Here is a 25,997-nt window from a genome sequence, read left to right on the forward strand (position 1 = left end):
AGGGGCAGAGGACTGTAACTAGCAGTCCATTTGTGAAGTGACAGTGCTAGGATAAAAACTAAGTGCATTAGACAGAAATCTCAGTCAGCTCGGGCATCAGAACGAAGTACCACAGACCAAGTGGCTTACACAATACAAATGAATTGTTCACAGCTCTGGAGGCCTGAGGTCTGACACCAGTGTACCAGTCCAGTCAGGTTTCTGTGATGGCTGTCTCCCCAGCTTGTAGATGACCACCTTTTCCCCTGTGTCTTCACACAGTAGAAAGAGGATGAGCTCTGGTCTCCTTCTCTTCTTCCTTTTCCTTCTCCTTCTCTCCTTCTCCCTCTCCCTTTCGCTCTCACACTAGTTCTCTCCCTCTTCCTCTTTCATTTTTTCTCCCTCTCTCTTTCCTTCTCGTTCTTCCCTTCCCTCTCCCTCTTCCCTTTCTTCCTCTTCCTCTTCTGCTTCTGCTTCCTCCTCCTTCTCTTCCTTCTTATTCTCCTCTGGACACCAATTTGTAGATGATGCATGCCAGTGATATTCCTTTGACTTGGATGGTTAGCATATCCCTCTGATATGCTTTGATATAGTAGCTATTTTAATATAGTAGCTAATTTATATTGAAAATGTTTGAAAAACAGCAGAAATGCTCTTCTAAAAAAAGGACTTCAGTGAGTAGAAAGATTGATTTAGTCAGGACTGGTGATGCACTCCTGTAATCCCAATCCTCAGGAGGCTGAGGCAGGAGGATTGCTGTGAGCTTGAGGCCAACCCAGGCTACATAGTGAATACAAGGCCAGCCTGAACTACAGAGTGAGACCCTCCTTGTCTCAAAAAAAAAATACTGATTTCCCTCAAATATTTGTCTGTTAATATTATTCTGTAAATCATGAGATCCAATATTCTTTAAAACTCTTGATTGAACATTAACAAAAATATCTCACTTAGAAAAAAAGAAGAAAAAGAGAGGACTGTTATAGGGAATGATTTAGGTTAGGATTAGATTCAGAGGCACAAATGATGAAGCAGGAAAAAGTCTTCTCCCATCTCTCAACTTTGCTGTCATTCACATAAATACATAAATATGTATTGAAAAATTGTTATGCCTTATTCCTTATTTTAAGCACTGGAGACACGATGAAATGAAAAATAAGCAGGCTCACTATCAATGCTTGCTTTCAGCATTGTTCTAGTGGTTCTGGTCAGTACAATAGGGTAAGAAAAATAAGTTTTAAAGATAGAAGAATTGGAAAGAAATAAAACTGATTGCCTTTAGATAGTGTAAATGTATATTTTTAAAATTCCAGTGGTTCTATGGCTATTGTACTAGAATTAATAATAAAAGAGAGGCTGAAGAGAGGGTTCATATGGTCAAAGCACAATATACTTATGTATGGTCAAACTCATGTGCAGTCAAATCCATTCATGTTCAATGCACATGTACTAATAATTATAACTTAAACAGTGATACCAATGAAGTTGCTGGATACAAAGTATGGTGAACTATTCTAATGTGTCTCCCAAGATTCTAGTCCTCTGGTTCACACCCTATATAATTGGCTTCCTTTCAGTGTGGATAGACTCATGAATATGACAAGATTTCACCCCAATGATTAGGTTTTGGGAGATAGTAAAGGTGAAGGAATTTTGTAAATACAGTTAAGGAACCTGATCAACTGAGCTTGAGTCAGTGCAAATGGAGATCAACCCGATGGCCCTTACTGTGAACCCTTTCATAAGAGCGTTGGAAGATCTATTCGAAGCAGGAGAACCCTTTCCTGTTAACCTTGAAGAAGCAAAGTGCTGCATTGTAGAGAAGGCCTCATGACAGGAAACTGCAGTGGCCTCTAAGAGCTGACAGTGCCTGCTAGATGACAGCCAGAGGGAGAGAAGGACTTCAGTACTACAAGGCACTGAATTAAACCAATAACGGAATTGAAAGAGGACCCTGATTCCCTGGCTCACATCTTGACTTCAGTCCAGTGAGACATAGAACAAATATCTGACACAAGTTGTCTAGACCCCACTTGCTGACTCGTGGAAACTGTGAGATCATAAATTGTGTATTTTAAGACTTTGAGTTTGTTACAACTTGTTATACAGCAGTAGAAAACTCATATATGAGACCAATTCACAAAAATTTATTTACTTACTAGTAACAAACAAAAAAAAATCTCTAAACTTAAAGCTGTGATTTGCAACTACACAAAAAATATGATACTTTGAATAAATTTAATGAAGAGTACAAGAAAATTATAGAACTTTATTGACAAAGACTGAAAATAATCTAAATAAATGGAAACATATGCCATGCTCATGCATTGAAAGGTTCAGTGTTATAAATATGTCCACCTCCCCAAATTAATCTATAGAGTCAATGAAATTTCAAGGAAAATCCCATTTGATTTATTTGTGAAAGATAGCAACCTGAATTTAAAACATATAAAAATGAATAGGGCTAAGAACAGCCAAAACTTAGGCCAGGGATTTAGCTCAGCTGCATATGTGCCTGCCTGGCAAGCACAAAGTCATGAACTTGATCTCTGGTACAAAAAAAAAAAAAGCAAAACATTCTTAAAACGAACAAAGTGAGAAGACTTAGTCTACTTGCTACAAATTCTATTATAAATCTAAAGTGTAATGGCATGGCATGGTGGCACACAACTATAATTCCAGCATTCAGAAAGCTGAGGCAAGAGGATGGCCACAAGTTTGAAGCCAGCCTATGCTCCGTAGTGAGTTCAAAGTCACCCTGTATTACATAGCAAGATTCTGTTTCAAAAAATTAAAGTATTGTATATTACTGCAGTAAAGTTTTTAATAGGAAGATAGACAAATAGATGCATCAAAGACAATAAAGATCCTGAAACCATGAATATATTATAAACTCTTGATTTATGAAAAATATGACACTGCAAAGCAATAAGAAAGAACAGTCTTTTCAAATAGATACTCCTCAGTCAACGGATAGCCACACAGACAAAAAATCCTCATATTCTACTTTTTATGCTACACAAAAATTAATTCCATATGGATTATAGCTCTAAATGTTTAAGAGAATGGATGATAACATAGACAATATTTTACACTAGGACACAAAATTAACCACCATCAGAGAAACTTTGGGTATGTGTGAATACATAAAAACTCATTGTGGGCTGGGGATTTAGCTCAGTGGTATAAGCACCTGCCTGGCAAGCACAAGGTCTTGAGTTCAATACCCGCACTCCCAAAACAAACAAACAAAAAACATAAAAATTACTCATTTTATAGCAGCATTAAGAGAACGAAAAGGTAATCCACAGAGAAGGGTAAGAAATTTGGAATACACACAGTTAAAAAGGGCTTCTATCTGGCATATTTTTAAAGATAAAAATTTAAACTAGGCACAATGACACAGGTCTATAATCCCAGTCACTCAGGAGGCTGAGCCAGGAGGATGAAAGGTTTGAAACCAGCCTGGGCAATTTAGTGAGCCCCTGTCTTAAAGAAAAGAGGAGGAAAGAGAGGAAAAGGCTGTAGCCAGGGCTTGGGCTCCCTGGGTTCAGTCCCCAGTATCATCATCACCAAAAGAAAAAGTAAACATAAAAAGAAAATGATAGGCTCCGCTCACATGGGACTCTGCCAGACTTAATGTGGTGCCTGCCCAACATGGCACTAGGCCCTAGCATGACAGTGTGTCACTCCAATACTAACTTACGTGTTCTTCCAAGCCCCAAATAAACTTCCTGTTCTCTTTGCATGAGTGGCAAAGATCCTCCAGTCCTCTCCAGAAACCACAATCCAGTCTCTAATCCTAGCCCAACTCCATAAAAAACATTCCCCAGCTTCCCATTAGAGGGTCCTCACTGTCTCCAGAAGGGCTCCTGAGCTTCTCATCTCTGTCTCTCTACTGCACTAAAAACCTAACAGGAAGAGCAATAATCTATATCACGTCTACACCTAAAACACAGATAAAGCTGAATGTTGCCTAAGATGTCGAGTAACAGGTATACAATAAGGAAGAGACTAAATTGGTACAACCACATTGGAATAATTTGGCAACATCTTCCAAAGCTGAACCCACAGACACGTCAGTTCTACACTTAGAAATACTACACCAATAGAAATACTTGTGCACTATTGCAATAAGATTGAGTGACAGAAGCTCGACACACACTATAAATTCAAAAACTATCAAGACTATAGTCTCCTCATCCCCACTGAAAAAAGGGAATGGGGAGTAATGTCCCATTTTCTTTTTCTTTTTGATTTTTTTCAAAGACAGGTTTTACTGTGTAGTGCAGATTGCTAGCATACAACTATATCAGCCTCCTGAAGTGTTGTATTTCTTGATCTGGATAAAAGTATAAGGTGTATTTACTTAGTAATAATTTTTGACCCAAACATCTGTTTTGTGCCTTTCCCCTCTCTGTATGTGAGTAATGTATCAATTTTTTAAAAAGATTTAAAAATAAACCAAGTTTTGTTCCTTCGTGGGCTGCATATTCTACTGTGGGAATTGCTACTCCCTCTATCTTGGCTAGCTTTGGTCTCAGATGGGAAATTGGCCAGCAGCAGCTCCAAGTCCACAGCCTCCCATGTTGCTCACACCTGCAAAAGGGAAGGCACACTTATATCGTAAGCTCAGCAAAAATTCCACATTGCCTCTCCTGGCTCTGACTGGGTCATACATTCACCCCCAAACTAGTTACTAGAGCCGACGGGAGGTGCTAACTGGCCAGGCCCAAGTCACAGCCAATTTCTGAAGTCAAATCAAAACGGATCATCATCTATACAAGAATACAGGAGAATGAGAAAAGATGTGCTTCTCCAGAAATGAAATGAAACTGTGGTCCTGTTTCAGAAGAGGAAATAAATGTGGGCTGAGCACTCAACAAACATCTGTGAGAAATCTGACTTGCTACTTTCGGATTAGCAAACTTCCCTTTAATCCCTTTCATTTTGCCATACTACGACTCTCGGATTTGCTTGCTTATCTTGTTGATTGCTCTCCTGGTGCAAATGGACTCTTCTTCCCTTTGGTTAGCTGAGAAATAGAGTTTAAGATGTTGGTTTCTCTAGAAACTACAAGGCTAAGAAGAATCAGACTTAGGAGGTTAAATTCTATTTGTATTCTTTTCAAGTGTCTCGGTGACTACCTCCTTTTATAACTTTTCTTTTTAGCCACTCCTCCCTTATCTGACTTAGTGAGCTCCTCTGACACTGTATTACAATTTTCTGTTTATTTAGCTGTCTTCATTGTGAATTCCTTGGTTCATGGATTCCTTGAAAGCAGACCTTCTGTAACACGGATACAAATCTGGGAGTTTGAGATACACGGTGATGGACCAATAAATGTTTTCTGAATGAGTGCTTCATATGTGAGTCACATTTAATCCTGATAACAGACCCCTGAGATAGACTGGATCAACCTGAGACTCACAGAGACAAGGTAAGGCAAGCAACTTCCAAAAACACACAGTGAGTGGAATCAGGACCTGAGCTCAAATCTATCTAATGCCAAAACCTGAACTTTGGACCACTGCCTTGCCTAAAAGCCTCCTTTACTTGGAAAAAGTTCAGAGTCTGGCTTAGATGTTCTAATTGGGTATCTTTCTGCCAGTGCTCACTTGTATACAGTTTTCTTCACAGCCCTTAAATACAGTTGGCCTTTTCCCTTGCCTCTTTACAGTTTACTCTATTAAAATCATATCCCTTTTTCAATCTCAGATATTATCTCTTTTTATCAAACATTTTCTTATTTAATATCCAGACATGAATCATCCTCCTCTGACTTGTGTTATTTCTTGACTCATGGACATATGTCATGACTACTAGCTATGATATACCAGTCGTGTTCAAGCTACTAGTTGACCTCTTAGTTTCTGTATTAAGCCACTAGACCATGTCTTGTCTTCTCCATGAGTAGTTGTATGATGATTTGCCCATGATTGGCTTTTAAGAAACATTTGTTAAATGAACTAATGGTGATGTCTTTTTGGTATGCCTATTGCCTAGAGCCAAGGAACTATGTAAATCATTGTTAGATTTGCCCTCCTTCTTTGAATCCCATAGGTTCTGCTTTCTTTTAATATCTAAAGGAAACTTACACATTCAGAACCACTGACTTCTTAAGTTGGCAAATTTAAGTAGAGAGGCTATTTTGACAGCTATTAGTAAAGTGTTTTCACAAATAGTTGGGAGATAAAGCTTTGTGATTTTTTGTTTGCTTAGTAGAACTAATAAGTAGGCAAGAAAATAGAAATGTAAGATAATTTATTCCAGATGTTTCTAGAGCTGAGGTTGTTTGTTCTGCTGATAGTAAAACTCCAAATTAACCAGAACCTGATTAACTGCCATTAATAAGCACTTCCAATTACATACACATGTAAATAGAGAAGACAGAAAAACAGAGACAGAGGGAGGGGGTGAAGTCAAGAAGGAGAGAGAAGAGATCAAAAATAGAGAGGAAAGATCTACCATTAGAGACAAGTGACAATAGTAGCAAAAATATCAAAGCACCCACTAGCCACAGACATCCTGCTCTCAGTTAACAGCATGATTTTCAGAATTGAAACAACCTAAAATTCTGAATCATGCAATGAGATCAAAAGATAAAGATTTCACCAGAAAACTCATGTATGCAGTACATGGTATTTCCCACAATGTATAAGCAGTGTTTATATAAGACCACTGTGAACAACTGAGAGTTGTGAGTAGGTATAAATCTATAATATTCCTTTTTTAAAAAATACAACTTTGCAAAGTCGGTTTAAGGAATGAATTATATTGTAAGACTAAACTAACTGCAAGTGTAAGGGACGGAAATCTTCAGTAGGCATCTGGAGCAGCAGATCCTGGTGAATCTTGTCTGCTAAATTGCAGGCTTCTTTAAAGATCAGGTTTCAGGTTTCAAGTTTCACTGCAGCAAATGACTCCAAGTGATTATTTAAACAGCCTGAAAAAAAATAAAGAGTACAGAGGGGCGTGATTGAGGAATTGATGATTGCAATTACAGAGGGCACATGAAAGTTGATCCACTCCTTTTTATCTGGCTGAATAATGCAAGAACAAGACAAATTAAAATAAATTTTAATACTAATGAGAATCATAGAAATGCATAATTTTATGTGGCATTTTTAAATGGTGTTACTTATAATGTCAAAGGGGGCATAGAGAAAAACGTGGTTATCAGATACATGTTTTTAACTGAGTAATCATACATTATGACATTTAATGGCAAATCCAACAAAAATCAAGTTTCAGGCGATTAGAGCCCAAAGACTTTTGGGTTAACACTAAAGAACTGCTGGAAGAACACAGTGGCTAGTAGAATAAGCAAACTAGCTTGGTGAGCAAAGTGGTCAATATGAGATTTAGTGTTCCAAATAATGATGATGTTGGTAATGATAACAGCTAGCAATTTACCCATTATTTGTGAGAAAAATTCTCTGAGCTGTGTGATAGCTCGGACCCCGGAATAAAATCCAAGGAAGCAAGAAATTAAAATTTAGGGAGCAAAGGCTTTATTTTAGGCCGGGCCCCGCGACACAGCCTCCAGGAGCCAATATGGAAGACTGCGTGCCTGACAACTAAAGGGTAGGGTTTTTATCTTGTAAAACCCCAAACAGCTGCTGGTCTCACAATGCAAGGAGGGGTGGGTTTGTGGCTCACTACAGAACAGGAACACAGAGATTACATTTATAGGGAAGAGCAAGGTTAGGTAAGGGTTGGGCTGATAAGCAAGTTGAGATTAGGCAAACATCCTCTGGGGGAAAGCACATCCTTCACACAAGCAAATTACCCTTCAAACAAGTTTAGATTAGGAAGACATTCTGTAATTTCCTTGTAGTTAAACGTTTCTTAAGGAACAGCACATTTTATTACTGATGGGCGGAAGAGGGCTGGGGGGGAGCTTACAAGAGACTGAAACTTAAGGTTTTTACGGGAAATGGAAACTTACCTAACCTAAAGGGGGGGGGGGGTGCGGCACACACAGAACAAGAAAGAGGCCCATAGGTTAAAGCTAGGCTACAACAAGCTGCATTTTACTTCATTGTATTTTTGTCTTTTGCTTGTACCATCTGCCTTGGGTCCTTTCGGCCTTCCCACAAACCATTCTCCGTATTTAAATTTTGATAGAATTGGTTCCCGGTCAGGGAACCATATGATAGAATTCTGGCGCCGCTGAAAAGAAAAGAAGTATGAAATATAAATGACCTTTATTTTAAGAATGCAGGGAGAGGGGCTGGGGATTTAGCTCAGCGGCATTTAGCTCTGCCTTGCAAGCAGGCAGTCGTGAGTTTGATCCCTGGTACTGGTAAAAATGAAAAAGACCAAAAAAAAAAAAGAATGCGGAGAGAGACCCCCTGACCCTCTGTGGGGTCTGGCATCATCTCTGGGGGCTGGCATTCTCTCCATCGGACATGTGGTGTGGGGGCATACATGTAGCTTAGGTTTGGGGTGGAGCCTAAGGGGCATTAGTGATGCACAGGTAGCCCATTGGTATTCATTTCGTGCCACAGGTAAATTCCTAGGGGCGGGGAAGATGGAGCCCCTTGCTTCCTCCTCCAAGGCTTTACTGGCTACAGTGTCCCATTTGGGCCAAAATCCTTTCAAATTTCACCTTTTCTTCAAAGACCTTTCTAAAGTGAAATTTAATTCAAGTAGCAATCTCTGACCACAATACAAAGAAAAACAAAAATGTACTCTTTTATTTTTATTTTTTTGTCTTTTTCCTTTTTATCGGTACTGGGGATCGAACTCACGAAGGCCTGCTTGCAAGGCAGTTGCTTATGCCGCTGAGCTAAATCCCCAGCCCCAAAATGTACTCTTTTATTCTGAATCTTTCCTCTGTATTTCTCATGCAGTGCTAGTCATTTTTGGCTTTGTAATATGAATATATTATGTGATTATTTTCCCCTGATAGATATTAGGCATAAGATTAATCTTATCTCTGTATTGTTTATATTATCATAAATTTCTCATATAATTAAACAAATTTTTAAATAATTATAAATTGTATATTTAATAAATGAAATAACAGTGATAGTATTGTACTGATATAACTTTGCCCTATCAGATTTTTTCTGACCAATTTAATTTTAATAATGCTACTGTGGTCCTATCATTTAGTAGGATCACATACAGGATACTTTTTAAATATTTAATTTTAATTATCTTGAAAGTTGTGATTTTAAAAAAAGTAGTAAGAACTTTGGGAGTAGTAAAACCCAAAATGTATTATAAAAAAGAGAGGAAAAGAAAGTGCTCTCAAGGACACAACTGCAAGTGTGTTTAGGTATGTAAGATAGATGACCATATTACTAAGTTTTTGTTGGATATTGAACACAACTGTTTGCAGTCTCACTCTTTGAATGTCCACTTTGTATGCTTTAATTTTGTAACTTGAACAACTATTTCTAAGATGACAATATGTAATCTATTAACTAGTGATTTCTGTTTATTTTTTTGAAATTCTGTATTGTACCCTTTCACTGTTTTGTTTTCTTTTCTTTAAAATTTAAAAAAAAGCAAGTTGTGATTTTTAATACATTGATATGATTTAAATGTTTTATGCTTATGACTCATTTATATACAGTAAAAGTTTAGAGGTTAACAGCAGGAAGTATTTAATTAAGGGGGCAGGTACAGCTCCTGAGAGACAGGAGGGATCCAGAGTGGGTTGCCAACAAGTCCACTTCACAGAAAAAGTTTTATAGAGCAAAATCATGAGGCGAGTACAATGTGAGTTAAAGCTATGATCAATCAATGAGATTATAAGTATAGCCGTTTATGTTAATATGGATCCTATGTGGAAGCAAGTCATGCAACAAGTGGGCATGGAAAGAACAAGGAACTTTTCAGGAAGGGATGTGGCTGAGGGTCTTGGTCACCCACTGAAGTAACTGAGGTCTATCTAGACTTTATTGGTCCAACTGTTACCACTTACCTTATTCCTTAGGGAAGCATGTAGGTCTGATTATTCTATCTTTATCTTGAGACCTGGTCTCCAACAGATGCACCTTCTGCCCCACTGAGTTTTCATCTTTGCATTGACTGTCTTGAGAGCCTGAGGGGACAAGGGTCAAATACCGTTCTAGCTACTTCTGGCTGAAGGAGGTCAGAGTTGTGATTAGCAGAGATACCCTACACAAGGTCTGTCTAAAGGCCCTTGATAGAGTCAGATGTTTGTCAGGCGCAGGCGCTCAACACACCCCGCCCGGGACTAAGGACCATGTCAGCTTCCGCAATGCGCTACGTCCCTCTCCAAATTAGCCACCCCGTGCGCACCTCGTGCTCACTCCGTATTCGCCCCGTGCTGACTCTGTGGCAACCCCTGATTGACCACAGCTGGGTATATTGGCCAGAGCCCGCGTTCCATCCCAACCCTGCCTCCTCATGGCAGCCTGTGATTGGTCACGGCCGAATATATAAGCCAGAGCCCGCAACAATAAAGCGGCAGTTACCTGTTACCCACAAGAGCGTCCTCTGTCTCATTGGGGGGCTGCGCCGGTCAGATGTTCTTATCTTTAGTAGCCTTATAGCTTTGAGTCTGGAGAAGAAAAGGCCAAAAACACAATTAAGTATGCCTGGGTCAAATAATAAGATTGTTATAATAAAACCAACAAATGCTTAGAGCCAGTAATAGCTCCCACAAAGAGGATGAGGAAAGGTTTCAGGGAAAAGTTCACCTATTTCCTTGTGATACTTTATGGGAGACCCAGTGGCTGTCAGATAGTTTCTTTCACATAGCTGCATGTGCATGTAGCACTAGGAGAGTATAATTTGAATCAGTATAAATATTGACTTTTTGTCCTTCACTGAGTTGTATAGTCCTGGTCAGAGCTATGGTACTAGTTGGGTACCATAGCTCTGACCAGGACTGCCAGTTGGGTACTAGCCCCAGCTAGTGAGGAACTTCCACATGTCCATTGAAGAGTCACTACCTTACACCCTACCTTTCTTGTCCTGTTTTCAGGAAGGAACTACATCACATAAAGGTGTCAAATTTGGGTCAGTAAGGGATGTGTTTAACAAGTCTCCTCTGACGGCATATGTATGAAGAATCTTATTTGCAGTCCTGTCTTTCAGCCTCAATTTTCTCCTTTTCTGGTAGAAGGTGGCATGGTTCAGGGAGGAACATGTCTTTTTTTCGAATGATTGATCCTTTTATAAGTAGAGCCTGGTATTTAAGAAGCGATTGTCTGATAGTCATAGGCTCTCTTTGGGAGAAAGGAGTCCCACCACATTATATATATAATGAGATCTTTATATATAATGAGATCCACATATATATAATGAGATCTTTGCCTAAAGTCAGCTTGGGTGCTTCTGGTACTAGGAGAGCTACAGCAGCCACAGCTCTAAGGTACACAGACCATCCATTTGCTACGATGTCTAATTCATGACTCAGATACCGTCTAGGTTATTGAGCTGGTTCTTGATCCTAAGACCTCCCAAAACAATATCCTGCCTTTCATCAATATACAGATTGAAATGATGTCTTGTAAATAGGCTCAGTGTTGAGGCATTTAGAAGTGCTTGTTTGAGCTTTTGGAATGCAGTTTAGAAATCAAGTTAAAATATGAATATATAACTGGGTGTGGTGGCTCACGCCTGTAATCCCAGCACTCAGGAGGCTGAGGTGGGAGGATCCTTGCAAGTTCGAGACCAGCCTGGGCTACAAAGTGAGCTCAAGGCCAGCCTGAACTGCATAGCGAGACCCGTCTCAAAAAAGACAAAAACAAAACAAAACAAAAAAAAGAATATCTACATTTTGGACTTCCTTTATAAACTAATAGAAGAGTCATGCTGTCTTACTAATCCTGCTCTCCAAGGTGACAAATGCCTTGTAATTCCCAGGATTCCCCTTGTTTTAGGGTCTTGGGTTAGGAAAGGAAAGTATTGATTTAATTCTCTCCTTAGTTTCCCTGAGGTATGATAAGACCAAGTATTTCGCCACAAGTCTGCAAAGTTATGCTTTAGGCTTATAACCTCTATCTGCTAGATAATTCAGCAGAGCCTGGGTGCCTTGGCTAGAGAATTCTTCTGAGGGAGGGAATAACAGTATATCTTTTGCATATTGTAGGACTGTGATTTCAGGAAATTCAAAGCACTTTAAGTCATGGGAAAGCACTTGCCCACAAAGATAAGAACTGTCTCTGAATACTTGAGGAAGCAAAGTCAAACTCAGTTGAGATGTCTGGTGATGAGAATTCTCAAAAGCACAAAGAAACTGGGAATCTGTATGTAAAGAAATACAAAGGAAAGAAAATTTTAAATCTAACATTAAAAACCTGGCATCTTCCAGGACCTGAGAAAGGAAAGAATATAGGTTAGGTACCATCAGGTACTATTGCTTCATTTAGCAATCTAAGGTCCTGTACCAACATCCACTCCACATTGGGTTTTTGAACTCCCAAGACTGGAGTGTTGCATAGGCTATTACACTGTGTGAGTAGATCTTGTACCTTTAAGTTACCAATTATATGCAATGATCCTTTTTTAACTTCAAGCCTTAAAGGGTATTGTCTCTGGTGAGGAAAAATAGTCTTAAAGACGTATTTACATCAGGATGGCTACAATTACTCTTCTCATTTTACCTTTAGTTGACCATACTTCACATTTTATTTCTGTCTCCATGAGGAGGAGGCAGCATGTGTGATCTGGATGCATGTATATTACAGTGCTCAAGCAAGATAAGGTATCTATAGTGAGACCCTGTCTCAAAAAGACAAACAAAAAAAAGAAGTGAAGAGAAAGCCATCCTAGTTATAGCCTAAAAGCTGTGAGAAATAGCAAGTTACTTCCTCTCCAGTTGTTCCTTTTGCTGAAGTATGACAGCTACAAGGAAGGACAGGGTTGAAGAGGACTGAGAAACACATGCCAGCAATAGGCTGTTCCTTTTCCCTTTATAGTCATGATTACCAGGGGCTCCTCCATGGAAATGACATTCCATTCAGACAGAGAAAGTAGTGTCCCAGAACCCTTCAGTCTTGCTACACCAACTGGAGAGATGGGTGTGATTCCCGAGGTCTCCACCTCAGGGTGCAGTCTGACTTCAGCTGGTCACCTTTGCTATCAGGGCATGGCTCAGGGGACTCTAACTGCAGTCTCTCTTAAGGTAGGTCTGGTTTTCCACAGTGGTAGCAAGTGAATTTAGTCACTGAGCTCTTCTTGGAGCTCCAAGAATCAGACTTAGAGTTTATTCTTTTTGGGGGGAGGGGCACTGGGGATCAAATATGATCTCATGCTTGCCAAGCAGGTGCCTACGTCATCGAGCTAAATCCCCTGACAGGTTTATTTTTTGAAGGCCACAACAAAGTTTTTCTTGGCCTCTTTGTTTTCTTCCCTTGATCTCCGGCTGGTATCCATGATCAAATACTGACAGGGTAATTCTCACTAAAGTATCAAGTGAACTATCTGGAGCAAATGCCATGTTTTGTAGATTTTCCCTGATACCTGAGGCTGACTGGGTGATAAACTTGTCTTGAAGAATAATCTATCTGAGTCAACACCATTTGTGGACTGTAAGGAAAGAGAACAAGAAGTAACCAAGAAGCAAGATTTCCCTGCAAATCAGCATCATGTGTGGGCACCGGGGGGAGAGCCAGATGCCAGCCCCTTCCAGCACATGGGCTAGGAAACAAGAAGAGCCAATTGCCTCCCAACTTCCATAAGTGACCAGCTGATCCAGAGAAACACAGGCTGTGATGATGGCTGTTGAAGTGGAATACAATTTAATGCTTGTAGTGTTTAGTGGTTTCACTGACTTTGCAGGTCTAAAGCTTATTGTAACCCCAAATATTGAGTACAGTCATCCAACTATTGTAATCCCCTTTTCCGGTTCTCTTCACAATCCAAAAAGTTATATTTATAAACCTATTGAGGTACTATTGGAATTCCAGGAAGTTAATTCCAATCTACCACTTCCAATGCAACTCATGGTGAGAGTAAAGACACCAAGGTGTATTCCAAGTTAAGGGCAGCCACGGAGTACTTGTGAAGAGTTTTCGGCATAATATAAGAGGAAAATATAAAGTAAAAAAGTAGCCTTTATTCTAAGGACGTGGAGAGGAGTCTATGCCATGTACAGCCTAGCTTCCTCTGACGGGAGGGTGGGGTATGGGAGATATATATATATATATATATATATACAAGCTCTGACCAGGGCTGGTGCTTAGGGTGGGCATTGATGATGCCCGAGGAGCTGATTGGAAACCGCCCCCAACACACACACACACACACACACACACACACACACACACACACACACACTGGGAAAGGAAAAAGGAAGATGTAATAGGGAAAGGAGGAAGTGACCTCAAGGTAAACATCCCTTGATCCTGCCTCCCACTGCTGTAATATCATGTAATTTATTCTAGGGCAAAACTCTTTCAGTCCTAAACGCAATCCTCATAAGAATGTGCAGACAGGGCTGGGATTTAGCTCAGCGGCATAAACGCCTGCCTTGTAAGCAGGCAGTTGTGAGTTCAATCCCCGGTACCGACAAAAAGGAAAAAGACAAAAAAAAAAAAAAAAAAAAGAATGTGCAGACAAAGGCCCTGATCCTCAGCCTCTCCCAGAATTTATTATCTTGTGAAGAAGGGGGTGGCTCGAGGATGAGTGACAGTGAGGATGGCCAGAACTACATGAGTAACTTGAGCTTGCTGGCCGGGTAGTGAGTAAAGTATCTCTGCAAAATGCAGAGTAAAGATATGCAGAAGAATCAATTTGCATAATTCAATTAAAGTAGTAACTGAATTGTTTGTGGAGGCTGTTGCTTCAGTTTCTGATATGTAAACTTTTGCACCCTGGGGAGTCATAGCCTCTTTACCTTGAGGTTCATATCCAGTTGACGTTCTTGGAGCTGACTGGCTCTACCATCCTACTGTGCTTTTATATTCAGGGGTTTGATATATATATATTTATATCCCACACCCCACTCTCCGTTCAGAGGAAGCTAGGCCGTCCATAGCATAGACTCCTCTCCACATCCTTAGAATAAAAGTTACTTTTTTACTTTATGTTTTCCTTTTATTGTGCTAAAGAAACAGGAGACTGTCTGATGGCTTTAGAGATTACACATGAGTACCTTAGCTGGCCTTATTTGCAGGGCTTAGAACCAATTGAAGAGAGAAGGAAATACCATAGTCAGCTCTGTACATATCAGTATAAGGAAATAAGTCTCCATATAATCAAAGTTGCAGCAATTGTTCTGCATTCAAGGAGAGTCACTCAGATTGTCTCCCACAAAGCTGGTGGTCTGATCACCTATTCAGAGGCTGGAAATATGCAGTGTAGCATCTATGGAGATCTCTTACTGAGGGTGGTGGCCGTTGTTGATTGCTTATTGTCTTGAAGTCCTGTATCATTCTCATTGTTTTGTTGGGCTTTGTTCTGTTTTGTTTGATTTTATTGTATTTGATGGCATAGGCAGCTATTTCCAAGATAACAAGATATGTTATGGTAGCCATTTTGGATTTACTATTATATTGTTTTGAAGTCCTTTATTGCATTCATTGTTTTGTTTCATTGGTTCTATTCTGTTCTGTTTTGTTTGATTTTTACTATGTCTGAAGGTATCTGCAGCTATTTTTTTATTTTAAAGGGGGTAAAATTAAACACAACAAAACAGAACAAAATAGGACATAAAAAAGCAATGTAAGAAATATAAATTTCAAAGCTAGATGACCTGAGATCTTCACTATCTATCATAGTCTCTTATTTTCTTCCAAATAGTTGTCCATGCTGCAGCTTGCCACGCTCAAAACCACTTACCAGGAGGGGAGGGTTTGCTTCAAGTTGCTTCTTTCTAATGAATTGACCATTTCACCGCCCAAGTTCTGAAATGGCCATAGAAAGACATCTCTTTAGGTTCCTGCTTGAAACCAATAGCATCAGGAAGCTGCTGGCCTTGTCTCAGGGCCAATCTGCAGCTATTCTGAAGGCAGCAGGAGGCATTATGGTAAGCAGCACAAACCATGTGGGGCCCAGGAAAAGCAAAGTCAGATAGTGCCTCCTGTGAGCCTACCAGCACATAGGCTGAGAATCAACAGGTCCCTCCACTCCGCCACCCTAAGCAGAATCAACAGGCCCCCATTTTCCCTCACCCCCCACTGTAAGAAACCAGCTGGTTAGGCTGAGTTGATAGTAACTGAGGTACAACGTGTAACTGAAAACTTGTATTGTTTGGTTGATTTTTCAGGCCTGGGGCCAGTGGTCTGAGAATCTATTGGGAGGATAAACAGTATGCAATATAGAAAATATGGGTGATTTCCTTCTATCTTGTCTTTGAAATCCAATATTATTTTTGCTGTTTTGTTTTCTGATTAGTTGTTTTGCTTTATTCAATAGTCTTGGTTTTGATTAACTTTGATTGGTTTTATTATGTTTTGTTTTGATTTGATTTTGATATACCTGATGGAATGGACAACTATTGTGAAGATAACGAGATATACTATGGTAGCCATTGTTGTTTTCCTAGTATCCTGCTTCAAAGTTCTGTAACAATTTGACTGCTTTGTTTTAATAGGCTTTATTGTGTTTTGTTTTGTTGGATTTTATTATCTTTAAAATAAAAATAGATTTAAAAAATTTTAAAAAGAACAATCTGTCCCTCTATTGAACCAGGGATGTATGTTTCATCAATGTCTTCTGTAAACAATCTGAGAATACAGAGGGGTTCTCATTTTTCTTCTGATGAATAAAATTGAAGGGCTTAGTTCTTGCTTTTCTTATTCCAGTCTTCTGCCTGGTTGGTAAGCCAATAGGGATCTTGTATAGGGACTACATGGTCCCCAGTAGGAACCAGCTGTTTGTCTGGCTTCTGGTCCTCTGGCCTTCTAACATTAACAATATGATATTCATTTCAAAATGTAATAGTAGCTTGTAATGTTGCTTGTCTCTCATTACAAGTTAATGTTTGATTTAATACTGGGTAAGGCTTTGATCAAGGTTCCCTTGGAAACCTTGTCCTCAGGTTCCAAAGGGCAGGATCTGGACAGTGGATGTGTCTGATTGTGCTTTAAGGGTTTTCCTGTGCCATACATTTACATTTGGAACACAAGAAGGAAGTATCCCTCAAGCAAAGAAAGTCTGAACATAAGGTAATCCTGACCACTGGCCCTCTCTGAAAGAACAATTCTAGTTGTGAAATAGTTCTCTCTACATTCCATTTTATCTTTGGGGGTAGACAAGCCATGCATAGGTGCAGAAAAATATTAAACAGCTCTTTAGCAATTTCCAGGGCTGAAGAATACATTGCAAAGGAGTAAAAGAATTAGATATTGAGTTTCCATCTGAAATACAGCAGCAAAATTGGAATCCCTTTTAATCCCTACTTGATTTCTATATCCTCTCAAGGTGTGCCCAAGGTGATCCAGAGCAGATGACCCAGAGCAGGTGGCTGCCATCTGGAGTGTAACCAGAAGATAGGTTGAGTCAGACTAGCTACCCCTACCGAATTATGCCCTCTACCTTTCCCAGAAACTCACACTCCTAACTCTAGCACACGGTTCCAAAAGGACAAGCTACAATTGATTCCAGCTATAACAGTCATGTTTAAAGAAGGAAGCATTGCTAACAAAATTAAACCAATAATCAGGACACTTGAAACACTGCTTTCGAATTATTTGAAAGAGAATGAGGGAAAAGATTAAAGGACATATTGGAAGTGGTTGATACACTTACCAGCCTGCAAAAGAGATGGCCTCTAAAGATTGATAGAGTCAAGTCATGGCTCGGGAAAATCCTACCCTGGGCTTTAGGGCAAAGAAGTCTCCAAGACATTCACATAATCTACCTAATCACCCAGCAAATCTCCCTTAGCAGCAAGGCAGGGCTAGATTTTATTAAAAGTCAACTCTAAAATTCCTATGTTTCTATATTTGCAACACTCTTATGAAGCTTCCCAATTAAACTTACATTTTTTAGTAAGCATATGTAAGGCACAAGTGTAAACTGCTCTTCTCATAACTGTTCTATGTGAAAGGCAGTTGTTATAAGCTGCCTCAACCAGACCCCTTGGAGGGAGATTTTAGGTACAAGGTGGTTTATCTTAGCCAAGGAGTTCTAAAGTTAACTCCCAGAGAGTTGGAGAAAAACTGAAAAAACAGGGTTTCTTTCTTTCTTTCTTTTTCTATCTTTCTTTCTTTCTTTCTTTTTTCCTTTTTCTTTCTGGTATTGGGGATCAAACTCACAACTTTGTGCTTTACACCATTGAGCTAAATCCCCAGCCCTGGGGTTTCTAACTGACTAGCTGTCTTAGTTACCTTTTGTAGAAGACAAAATGGACAGCTCTCTTTGAATGCAGAACTATTACCTCCACATTGTTTAACCAGGCCCTGTCTGCATGTACTGATTTGTACAGAGCTGGCTATATTATTATTTCCTTATCCCTTCAATTGGCTCTAAACAATGCAAATAAGACTAGCTAAGGTCCTGATATGTAATCTTTAAATCCAACTGACAATTTCCTATTTCCTCATTTCCCTTGTTAAACAGTTGAACACAGTGGGATGGCAGAGTCAGAAATCTCCAGGAAGGATATCTGCATACAAGCCTCAAAATAAGAGGCTATGACTTCCCAGGGTGAAAAAGTTTACATATCAGAAACCGAAGCAACAGCTTCCTAAATTCATTCACATGTTATTCCAATGGAGTTATGCAGACTGGTCCTTCTGCATATTTTTCTCCCTGCATATTGCAGAGGTGCTTACTCTCTGCCTGACTAGATAAGCTTACCTTGCTCATGTAATTACTACTGTCCTCACTGTCACTCATCCTTGAACCACTCCCTTCTTCACAAGATAATAAATTCTGGGAGAGGCCTTGGATCAGGGCCTTTGTCCATATATCCTCATTTGGACTGGATTTAGGACCCCTTGGCTGCCCATAACTTTAAATATGTCCTAGTGTTTTTACTATCACTGTGGGTTGCGTTGGAGGTGGTAGAATGGAATTAACGTGCCAAGATTTCAATAACATTTCAATGGGATTACAAATATAACTTTCCAGATTGTGAAGAGGATTGGAAAAGGGATTATATATTTGGATTGCAATATACAATATTTGGGTTACAATTTTTAATATTTGGATTATAATACTTTTCTTTTGTTGAGACAAAATATCCAACACCCAAAGTTAAAGGTTAAAAGGTTTATTTAGGTCACAGTTTGCAGATATTTAAATCCATAATTGGCTGGCTCAAGGCAGGGTGTCACATGGCAGAGAGGCAACCGTTCATGGCAGTGGAAGACAGCAAAAGCAGCAAGAGAGAGTGAGACAAGCTTCTTTCTATCCCTTATATTGTAACCAGCCTACTAGGATTAGGGTGTGCCAATTCAATTAGTGAACTAATCCAGAAAGCACCTACATTTAATCTTAGCACCCTTAATTCCAGCATTGCACTATGAGTCAATCGCACACTCTAGATTCAGCCACCTCTGAGAAAACCCTATGAAGGTATAAGGCTTTGGGGGGACATCTAGACACAAACCATAACACTAACATTATCTCTTTTTTAGAGATAAAAGTCTAAACCTGTGGCTCAGCTCTGAATGGAGGTTTAACAGTGTCATCTCTAGTCATTCTGATAAAGAAGATACAAGAGTCACTGAGAAAGTTAGCTCTCACCTCAATGAGGAGTGCAGGAAGGAATGACAGATAAGTGGAGATTTTCCTGCTGGCTATCCAGTTGCGCTGTTGGGATTCAACTTCTACTGAGGAACTTTTGGGTATCTGCCAGAAAGTTGTCCTGGTCATCACTCCTCAGTTCTTCTCTCAACTTTCACTGGTTCCATACAACCAGAAATTTATCTTCAGAAAAGAATCCAGCTGCCAGACTCATCAACATTTCACCGGTTTCAATGGGGATGAACAACCAAAGGTGCTGTCCTATACTACTTTAAGAGTGACAGCTTCTCTAAAAGCATTTAACTAGCTGGCAAAGTAATCATTGTTAGAGTTCTATAAGGACACATAAAGATTCTTAGTGGTTGAATAGGAGGGAAAAGTTGAGATACTTCAGGGTTCCTTATTCTCTAATGTTACATGACTCCAAAAAAAGAAAAGTACAAAGTGACAGGAAAAGATCAGAAATAAGATCAGAAAAAGGAAGGGTTTTTTTCATGCTCATGATGAGTTAATGAGACAACTTACCTATGAGTCATCATTCTCAGCCTGGAAAGGCAAGGATGGGGAATCTCAAGAATTAAGGTTGTGTCCTTACGAGTGGAACGTCAGACCAGAAAGGAGACTAAGGGAGAACACACTTGCCATTCTCTCCAGGTATAGAGGGGCAATTGAGGCCAGACTCTTGTAGTAAAACTAGTCCCCTAAGTCTTAAGAATAGTTGCCCTATTGCCTTTTAATGACAAATGGAGTCCTATCATTCATAAATAAGTATGTATAGATCCTAAATATAAACTAGATTTCACAAGACCCATTTTACAGCATTTCATGTCATAGTCCACTAGGGAATGCTTTAATACTGCTTTAGGCTTAGAGACCTTACAATCTCTATCTGCTAGAAAATTCAGCAGAGCATGGGTACCTTGGCTAGAGTACTCTTGGAGGGGGGAATAATAGTATATCATTTGCATACTGAAATTCAGGATCAAGAAATTCAAAACACTAAATCATGGGAAGGCACTTGTCCAAAAAGATAAGGACTGTCTCTGAACACTTTTCCCTGTTTTCCTCAGTCTCTGGCCCAGATATAAGCCCTTTTATTCATCTATCATATCTCTTACTCTCCTTTACATCCTTCCTTACATGTATTTCACTCCTGACTCAGCATCCTTTAGTTCCTTCTGTTATTAATTAGTATGAATGCTCAGAGCCAATTGAAGAGAGAAGGAAATACAACAGCCAGCCATATTAGTATAAGGAAATAAGTCTCCATATAATCAAAGTTGCAGTAATTGTTTTGCATTCAAAGGGACTTACTGGAGATGTCTCCCAAAAATACCAGTAAATCTAGCAACTAATAAGTTCAAATGCAGAATATACAAACAGGAATACAAGACCTTACCTGTAAAAGCAAACCTTACCATCAAAGAAATATGATCTTTTATGTTTTCAACTTAAATTTATCATCACTTAATGAAAGACAATATATAAAAGAGACAAGGCATAAAAGTTCAATGCATAAGCAGTTGACTACCAAGGATGACAACTTTGATTATCTAAAGCAAGTTACAATCCAGAATCCTTGAAACAAAGCAAACTCTTGTCTCCCTCCAATTATCTTGCTGGACCTCCATGTATGACATAAAAGTAATATAAGATTTCCAAATGACATAGAGGAAATATTGTAATTCTCAATCTGTTAGAAGTCAGATACACCAAGTTTGTGTTCTCAAAAAAAGAAGAATGAATTCTAGAGAATAGTGAAGGTTACAAGTGGGATATATTTATTGGTAGAGAACAATATAGCTCCTGAGAGACACAGGAGGGGTCCAAAATGGGTTGCCAACAAGCCCAAAATGGGTTGCAAAGGAAATTTCATAGAGCAAAATCACAAGATGGGTGCAACATGAGTTAACGCTATGAGCAACTAATAAGTTTATAAGTTTAGCTACTTAGGTAATATAAGGAAACATGGCACATAGCAAGTTTACATGGAAATAACAAAGGACTTTTCAGGAAGGGATGGAGTTGAGGGTCTTGGTCACTCACTGAAGTAACTGAGGTCTATCTAGACTTTGTTGGTCCAACTGTTACCACTTACCTTATTCCTTAGGGAAGCATGTAGGTCTGATTATTCCATCTTTATCTTGAGATCTGGTCTCCAACAGATGCACCTCCTGCCACAGTGAGTTTTCATCTTTGCACTTTCGTGAGGGCCCAGCCCTATCTGACTGCCTATAATATTTCCACCTAACTTGGCTATCTATAACACCTTCATCCCTACTTCATAATTTTGTCTGTTTTAGAATGTTATATAAGTGGAATAAACATGTGGCCTGTGAAGCTTGGCTTCTTTCACTTAGTATAATGCATCATATATATCAATAGTTCATTCCTTTTTATTTTTGAATAGTGTTCATGTTAGGGATGTATTACAATAAAGGATATCTAGGTTGCTGCCAAGTTTTGGCTATTCTGAGTACATCTGCCTTAAATATTAAGGTTTTGTATAAACATAATACTTCTGTTTTTCTTAGGTAAATACCTAAAAGTAGCATATTGGGTTACATGGTGAATATGTATTTAACTTCATAAAAACTGCCAACTGCTGTCCAAAGTGGTTGTACTATTTTTCATTCTCCCACCAACAATGTATGAGAATTTCTCTGTACCCTTATCAGCATCTGTTAGCATAATTTTGCCTTTAAAAGCCATGCTAACGAATGTACGACAGTATGCTCATGATAGTTTTTCTAATGACCTAAGATATGTATCTTTTCATATCCTTATTTGCTGTCTGTATACCTCCTTTGACGACACCTTTTGTCCATTTAAAATACTGGGTTCTTTGTTTCTTATGTTTTTAATGTAGTTTTTTAAAAATAAATAACTTTGTAAAAAAACAGATTAAGAAAAACTAGAGATATAAAATTGTCCATTGTGTTAGTTACTTTTCTTGTTGCTGAGACAAAACACCTGACACCCACAGTTGAAGTGGGAAAGGTTTATTTAACTCACTGTTTGTAGAGATTTCAGTCTACTGTCTCCAGGAGTGACTTGGCAGACAGATATTGTAGAAGAGAAACAGTTCATGGCAAGCAGAAGGTAGCGAAAGCAAAAGAGGACCTTAATAGCATTTTTCTGCCCCTTTTATCTTATCCAGGTACTCAGGGTGGGTACACTCACATGCTTAATCATAGTGCCCTTGAGATTAGCCTTGCACCGTGATTCAGTCCAGCCTCATACACTCTAGATCTAGTCTCCACTGAGAAAGCCCCACCTATGATTGTAGGAGGTTTTGCAGGGGAGAGGAAATCTACACACAAGCTATAACATTCATGAATTTACAATCTAGAGCTACAATATTTCAACATTTTGTTATATGTACTTCCAGACTATTTTTAATGTAGATGTACATGTTAAAAATATGTAACCCAAATTTCCTTGGTTACATCAGCTTAAATGTAACCCATTAATAAAAGGAATAACTCAGTTGTTACCAGATGAGCAGCCTCCGACCATTTTTATCACTGTTCACAGTTTAAGACAAGAGACTGTAGAATTCTTTCATGGAGAAATTAAGTAAAAAAGAAATACCTTCACATACAGAATTTGGCCACTGGCCAGAAAAAAACTGGTGTATCCACTGATCACCATCTGACCTATCCATGGTCAGTAACATTTCAATAGAATATATATAACCCAAGAATTACCAGAAAATTGAGGAAAGCCCAGAATATCAGAAGTGACCAAAAGAAACTCTAAATGATTGCAAAGAGACAATTTAAAAAAGCATTTTGAAAATAAAACTATGATAGCCCAAAGGAAGAGCAGGAGAATGTGGAAGATGGATGTTCCAAAAGACAATGGGGCCAGGGATACAGCTCAGCAGCACAAGTGCCAACCTGGCAGGTGCAAAGTTCTAAGTCCAATTCCCAGTTTAAAAAAAAAAAAAAAAAAAGCAAGCAAGCAAGCACTCAGAGACCAAAAAAAAAATTGGAGAAAAATGGTATGAGACTTAAAAAATCAATCAGAATTTCTGTTTTTCTGCTAATAGGAGCTCCAGAAAGCATAGGACAAAAATGGAGAAATTTTTATAAAAGAAATCCAACAAAATTTATCTGAACTGAAGAACACAAATATCCAGATCAGGATATCTAGCCCAATGACCAAAAAAAAAAAAAGACCCAAACCAAAAACATGGCCAGGAAGTGTCAGAGCACTGGGAATAAAACTCAAAAAACTTCCAAAGGAGAGAGGGGGAATTATATCAAAAGGAAAGGAAAACAGTAACTTCAGATGTCTTAACAGTGTGACTGGATTTTAGAAAACAATGGAGCACTATATTCTGAGCTGAAATGACATTTAGTTAAGAATCTTATATTCTACTAAAGGGTAGAGATTCAGTGACTCAAAATTTTACCTCTACATACCTTTACTTAGAAAATCACTATTTCATGAGTACAAGAAAGCAGACCATGAAAGAAAGGTTCCAGGAAATGGGGGAGTTCATGGAGATGGTCTGATGGGAGGGAAATTCTAGAGTGATGACTATGTTCCAAGACTAAGATGCTGCCAGTCCCGATTAGACCGAGATGACCAAGTGGTGTGGGGGTGAGGTCCTGAGGATAAAAATGGAACTGTTAAGTTGTTGGCTAGTTCTGTGTTTGGATAAAATATTGCCAGTCTTTTTGTAGAAATCTTTCAAAAGCTGTAACTATGTAATACTGATTATTGAATTAATCAAAACATTTTGCCCTATATGTTTTTGTCCAAAAGTGCTGCCATATGAACTGCGGCCCTTCCAGGGGGAGAACCAGCAGCAGCTTCTGAGATCCACGCCATGTTGGAACTTAGGATGCTGTCAAACCAAACAACCAGCCTGCCTCCCTGCTAAGCAGTAGTGAACCTACTGATGCTGATACACGGCCTAGAACCAAATATCCCATTCCCCTATCCCCTTCTCCCCCTCCCCTCCGCCGCCCATTAGCAAATGGGAACCAGAAATCTGTCTCCTGGGAGGTCAACATAGCAAATAAGGGGGACTCCCTTCTACCATCTCTTTGAAGGCAAATATTTTTATTACTGTTTTGCTCTTTTCTGATTAATGGTACTGCTCTATTCAATATTCTGTTTTAATAAGTTCTATAGTGTTCTATATTTCATCTCATTTTGATATACATGATTGAAAGAGCAACTATTATAAAGATAACAAAATATCCTGTGATACCTATTACTGTTATCCCGGTAACCTGCTGTGAAGTTCTGTGCCAATTTCACTGTACGATCTTAGTTGGCTTTATTCTGTCTTGTTCTGTTGTATACTTTCAAAATGAAATTTAAAAACAAAAACAAAAAGTGCTGCCATGTGACACTGAAAGATGATGATAAATAGGAAACAGGGAAGGGAAGTAGAGATTGTGTAGAAGAAATACATCCTCTAGTACCATAACAGGATGTGAAAAGGTAAGTCTTACTTTCACAAATCAAGGAAGTCTGAATGAGCAAATTATTTATGCAAGAAGATGAGACAACTAAAAGTTTTGTGAAAGTAACAGCCTGGAAAGTAATATTGGTAAGAGATGGAGTAGAGGTCCATTGCTTCCCTCCCTAAGTCTTTTAGGATAATTAATTTTAAAGTGTCATGTACCTATATTGCCTTAATAATAAATTAAAAGTATATAAATATACTTTGGAAAGGCTGACTATAAAGGCCTATTTGTCTTTTTAGGTTTTTCTTAAGTGCTTAAAATTATGTTCCCGAAGTTGTAACCACTTACACTTCTACCAGCAGAATACGACAGTCCCTAAGTACCTGTTTCTCTATATATTTGCTAATCTAGGATTTTTAAAAAATCCTTGTCAGTAGGTGAGGCAAGAAAGAAAAAATTTTCACTTTTATTTGAAGCGTATTTTCTTTAAGTAGGTCTGACCTGTATCTAAGGCTAAATGGCATATTTTTTCCTTCCTGTTGAGATCCTGGATTGATACCTGATAAAATTACAAGTTTTCTGTATAAAAATATGTACTAACATTTAGGTTCTGGATTTCGAAAAAATACAAAGATTGTCTTCATTGTAAAGTAACAGAAAACATTCTAAATTGAATCATTTATCTGTTTTTATGTGTCCCTAGTAATTTCTGACAGTTTCTTCAATATGTAAGCAGTCACTTAATTAATTTAATTTGACCCTGTTTAGACTTTTGTACCTGCGGTTTCCTCTCTGTTCTATTCTTACCTATTCTACCTCTTACCACTAAAATGTTGTTTCTGCTTTCCAGAGAATTTGGATAAGTATTTCCAAATTATCCTTTCAAAGGGTTTTATATAAATTTATAATTCCATTAATGTATAGCAAAATTACTAGGTCTACAAGTGGTCAACAAAATTCAGTATT

At 38.7% G+C, this 25,997-nt stretch overlaps 1 pseudogene; it reads right to left on the reverse strand.

The window, feature by feature from the left end:
- Nucleotides 1–15,769: 15,769 nt before the first annotated feature.
- On the reverse strand, nucleotides 15,770–15,898 carry LOC111756085 (small nucleolar RNA SNORA2/SNORA34 family; annotated as a pseudogene).
- Between the last annotated feature and the right edge of the window lie 10,099 nt (nucleotides 15,899–25,997).

This window comes from Cavia porcellus, unplaced genomic scaffold, assembly GCF_034190915.1.
Source record: "Cavia porcellus strain 051 isolate PalLab524CR breed Dunkin Hartley unplaced genomic scaffold, mCavPor4.1 scaffold_18, whole genome shotgun sequence".
Taxonomy (NCBI): Eukaryota; Metazoa; Chordata; class Mammalia; order Rodentia; family Caviidae; genus Cavia; species Cavia porcellus.